Source organism: Schistocerca americana, chromosome 2, assembly GCF_021461395.2.
Source record: "Schistocerca americana isolate TAMUIC-IGC-003095 chromosome 2, iqSchAmer2.1, whole genome shotgun sequence".
Lineage (NCBI taxonomy): Eukaryota > Metazoa > Arthropoda > Insecta > Orthoptera > Acrididae > Schistocerca > Schistocerca americana.
In genome coordinates this window covers 108,114,032-108,118,771 of record NC_060120.1, presented here as the reverse complement: position 1 = coordinate 108,118,771, position 4,740 = coordinate 108,114,032, and the positions used below count along the sequence as shown (strand labels likewise).

Below are 4,740 nucleotides of genomic sequence, written 5' to 3'. Positions count from 1 at the left end.
AGCACTATGGCACTTAACATATAAGGTCATCAGTCTCCTAGACTTAGAACTACTTAAACCTAACTAACCTAACTAAGGACATGACACACATCCATGCCCGAGGCAGGATTCGAACCTGCGACCGTAGCAGTGGCGCGGTTCCGGACTGAAGCGCCTAGAACCGCTCGGCCACAGAAGCCGGCAATCTCCCTTTACAACTTCAAAATTTTGTTACAACGGCAGTTGTTGAAATATTTTAACAACATTTCTTGTATTGTAATCAGTGTTTATAAAAGTTTTTTTGACAGTGTTTAACAGAGCTCTACATGGTCGCCTTTAGCTGCACGAAGCATATCAAGCCGTTACTCGATTTCTTGCCACGTTCGCAGTAGCATAGCCTCATCAGTGGTGGCAATGGCACTGTGAATCCTTTGCTTAAAGTCAGCAATGTCGCGTATCTGTGTTTGATACACGATATCTTTTACCCCCGTAAAAAAAGTCCAAGTGAGTGATATCTGGCGAACGCGGTGACCGAGGTAATGGCCCATCCCTCCCAATCCATCTGTCTGGAAATGTTTCGTTGAGGAATCGACGAACGTGCGGTCCCCAATGTGGTGGTGCACCATCTTGCTGGAAAATGATAGTTGGTTGTAAGTCAATCAGTTATGGTGCTACATATTCGGTCAGAAGGTCGGGGTAAACATCTGCAGTAATTGTTGACTCGTTGATGAAAAATGGACCAGTGCTCAGAGCCATTTGAACCATTTGAACTCTTGTCGGTCATCTGCTGCCATAACGCATTAACGAATACGTCCATCTGTCCTAACGGATACGTTCGTCGCAGACGCCACATTGATTTCTGCGGTTATTTGACGCTGCTGCTCTCAGTCGTTAGGTGAAGGCCATCGGCCACTGCGTTGTCCATGGTGACAGGTAACGCGTTGGTATTCTCGGCACAATCTTGATACTGTAGGTCTCGGAATATTGAATTCCCTAACGATTTCCGAAATGGGATGTCCACTGCGTCTAGCTCCAGTTACCATTCCACTTTCAAAGGCTGTTATAGCGCGTCGTGCGGCCGTAATCTCGTCAGAAACGTTTTCACATGAATCACCTGAGTTCAAATTACAGCTCTGCCAAAGAACTGCCCTTATATACCTTGCGTACACTACCGCCATCTGTATATGAGCATATCGGTATCGCATGACTTTTGTCACCTCAGTGTGTAAATGTGTGTGCTTCGGCTTTCGGTAGACAGTGTGACCCAGAAGCTCATCTGATTATCTGGAACATGCCTTAGTAATTAGAAAAAAAAATTTAAAAATTGAAATGCTGAAGCCATCACTCTCCCAGCCTGTGAAGTAGTCTTTGCCGCCTCTGGTCTACTCTAACGAGTCATTGGGCATGACACTTGTTTTGCGTGGGATATAGAGTGTCACAGTGGTAGTAAGTTTCACCAACTGTCACGAATCTGCTCACAAAATCCTGTGAATTATATTAAACACTCTCAGATTTATGATAGAATCTACTTCAGTATACGTTTTCGACCAACGCAGCAAACGGAGAACGCTCCGAAGCGCTCAGCTTTTTATGAATATTTTTCATCACACGTTGTTCGTTCAACAAGCTGACAGTCTTCTTTGAGTCTGAGAGTCTTCCACTTTGTATTATAAAGTGTTTTAGTTGTTTTCAGAACGTTTGTCTCAACTGCCAGTTGATTTTATCGCCTGCACCTGTAAGATAATATTTAAGATCACTAGTCCAGATGTAAACATTACTTAGCGCTGTAATGATCTCGTAAGAACTCCATCCAATTCAGTTTCAGACTGTGCACCACAAATGCTTTAATAACGGCACAGGTCCCAATGACTGTTTCAGATGGCCGTCAATAAGCAACAATATATCACTTACGGTTGAAACCTTAGACAAAACCGCTGCAACAATTAGCCTTGTGGAGAAAACGAAGTTGAACACAATTAAACGTTCTTTTATAGACATACAACTTGTAAGGGGTTCATTAGGGGTTCATTACTATTCGCTAGCGCACTTGAGCAGATGTAATTTCGATGGATTGCTCACGCGCTGCCTGAGATATGGAATATCTATGCTACAATAGAATCGCAGGTCAGAGCAGGGTTAGCAGTAAGTTGAGTTTATTAGCTCGCAGAGGGCAGTCGTCTTTTGTAGCTCGCACAGAGCACTTGAGTTCTGGAGTTCGGACGTGGCAGTCGTGTTTTGTAGCTCGCACAGAGCACTTGAGTTCTGGTGTTCGGACAGGGCAGTCCAGCGGTTGACTTGTGTTGGGCCAGTCGTGCAGAACAATGGCAGTGCCTGAGCGATGTAGTATAAGGTAAAAAAAAAATTATTGTTCTGTGTTGCCGCGCGCATATGTTAATTGCCACAATTGATTTAACCACAATTGTAACGTTAAAGTCCCATGTAATTCCTTGCAGAAATGTTTCAACAATAACTTTAGTTCTGAAGAAAACTTTTGCCAGTCATGTATCTGAGTTTAAAGATTTTACGAATTTTTCCTATCCATATTCATGTTGATTAGGCAAAAGAAAATCAGTTGTTTTACTACAATTGAAAATCTAGTGGCCAGCATTGCACTGGGCTGTGGCAAAAATTTCTTATAGGAACAGATATATAGATAAGATAGCGTTCTCCGGCGACATCATTGTGAGGTAAGAATTTTTCAGCTTATTCAGAATGATTTCACAGAGCCATGACGCAGCACTGCTGACGTCAAAACTTATTAATCTCGATATGCAGTCAGTCTTTAATGGAAGGTCACATTATAACTTGAAATTTTATTATTGGAAAGAAATTTTTATTGGGAACTTAAACGAGATTTTTTTCTGTTGGGAAATTACAATAAATGTGACTATTATAATTATTTTTCTGTTGGGAGGTTACAAACTGTTACATCGAGCTGGCTAGTGTAACTGATAACCGGCTGCTGTGGCCGAGTGGTTCTAAGCGCTTCAGTCGGAAACCGCGCTGCTGCTACGATCGCAGGTTCGAATCCTGCCTCGAGCATGGATTAGATTAGATTAGTACTTGTTCCATAGATCATGAATACGACACTTCGTAATGATGTGGAACGTGACAGGTTAATAAAAGGTGTCTATACAAGATATTACATTAGACAAAATATTACATGACATTCAATAATACTTATTTATTTTTTTTAGGTTGGGAAGTTACCCACTTACTATATCCAAAAATTCATCTAATGATTAGAAAGAGTTGCCATTAATAAATTCTTTTAATTTCCTCTTAAATGCTATATGGCTATCTGTCAGACTTTTGATGCTATTAGGTAAGTGACCAAAGACTTTTGTGGCAGCATAATTTACCCCCTTCTGAGCCAAAGTTAGATTTAACCTTGAGTAGTGAAGATCATCCTTTCTCCTAATGTTGCAGCCATGTACACTGCTATTACTTTCGAATTCGTTCGGATTGTTAATAACAAATTTCATAAGAGAATACATATATTGTAGGGCTACAGTGAAGATTTCTAGCTCTTTAAATACGTGTCTGCAGGATAATCTTGGATGAGCTCCAGCAATTATTCTGTTTACACGCTTTTGTGCAATGAACACTCTTTTACTCAGTGATGAGTTACCCCAGAATATGATGCCATGCGAAAGCAGAGAATGAAAATAGGCATGGTAAACTAGTTTACTCAGATGTATATCGCCAAAATTTGCAATGACCCTAATAGCATAAGTAGCTGAACTCAAACGTTTCAGCAGATCCTCAGTGTGTTTTTTCCACTTCAGCCCCTCATCAATGCATACACCTAGAAATTTTGAATATTCTAACTTAGCTACCGATGTGTGTGATGTCCTTAGGTTAGTTAGGTTTAAGTAGTTTCAAGTTCTAGGGGACTGATGACCTCAGATGTTAAGTCCCATAGTGCTTAGAGCCATTTGAACCATTTGTGACTGATGAAGGAACCAAAATACAGTGCTTCTTTTTAAAGCCTTAAATGTATCGAAAGTACACTGGGGTGACAAAAGACATGGGATACCTGCTAATATTGTGTCCAGCTTCCTTTTGCCCTATGTAGTACAGCAACTCTACGTGGCACGGATTCAACAACTCATTGGAAGTCCGCTGCAGAAATTTGTATTGAACCATGGTGTATGTACACAAAAAAAAAAAAAAAAAAAAAAAAAAAACCTCCCGAACAGGCCATGAAGGCCCAGCGGTACCCACGGGCCGCCGTGTCATCCTCAGCCTACAGGCGTCACTGGATGCGGATATGGAGGGGCATGTGGTCAACACACCGCTCTCACAGTCGTATGTCAGTTTCCGAGACCGGAGCCGCTACTTCTCAATCAAGTAGCTCCTCAGTTTGCCTCACAGGGGTTGAGTGCACCCCGCTTGCCAACAGCGCTCGGCAGACTGGATGGTGACCCATCCAAGTGCTAGCCCAGCCCGAAAGCGCTTAACTTCGGTGTTCTGACGGGAACCGGTGTTACCACTGCGGCAAGGCCGTTGGCATGGTGTCTGTATAGCCGTCCATAATTGCGAAAGTGTTGCCGGTGCAGGATTTTGTGCGCGAGCTGACCTCTCGATTATGTCCCACAAATGTTCGATGAGATTCAACGGGCGATTTGCGTAGCCATATTATTCGCTAGAATTGCCCAGAATGTTCTTCAAAGCAATCGCGAACAACTGTGGCCCAGTGACATCTGCATTGTCTTGCTTAAAAATTCCATCATTCTTTGGGAACATGAATAGCTGGAA

General features: G+C 42.3%; 1 pseudogene; it reads right to left on the bottom strand.

Moving 5' to 3' along the window:
- Window positions 1–4,375: 4,375 nt before the first annotated feature.
- On the bottom strand, window positions 4,376–4,493 carry LOC124597701 (annotated as a pseudogene).
- Between the last annotated feature and the right edge of the window lie 247 nt (window positions 4,494–4,740).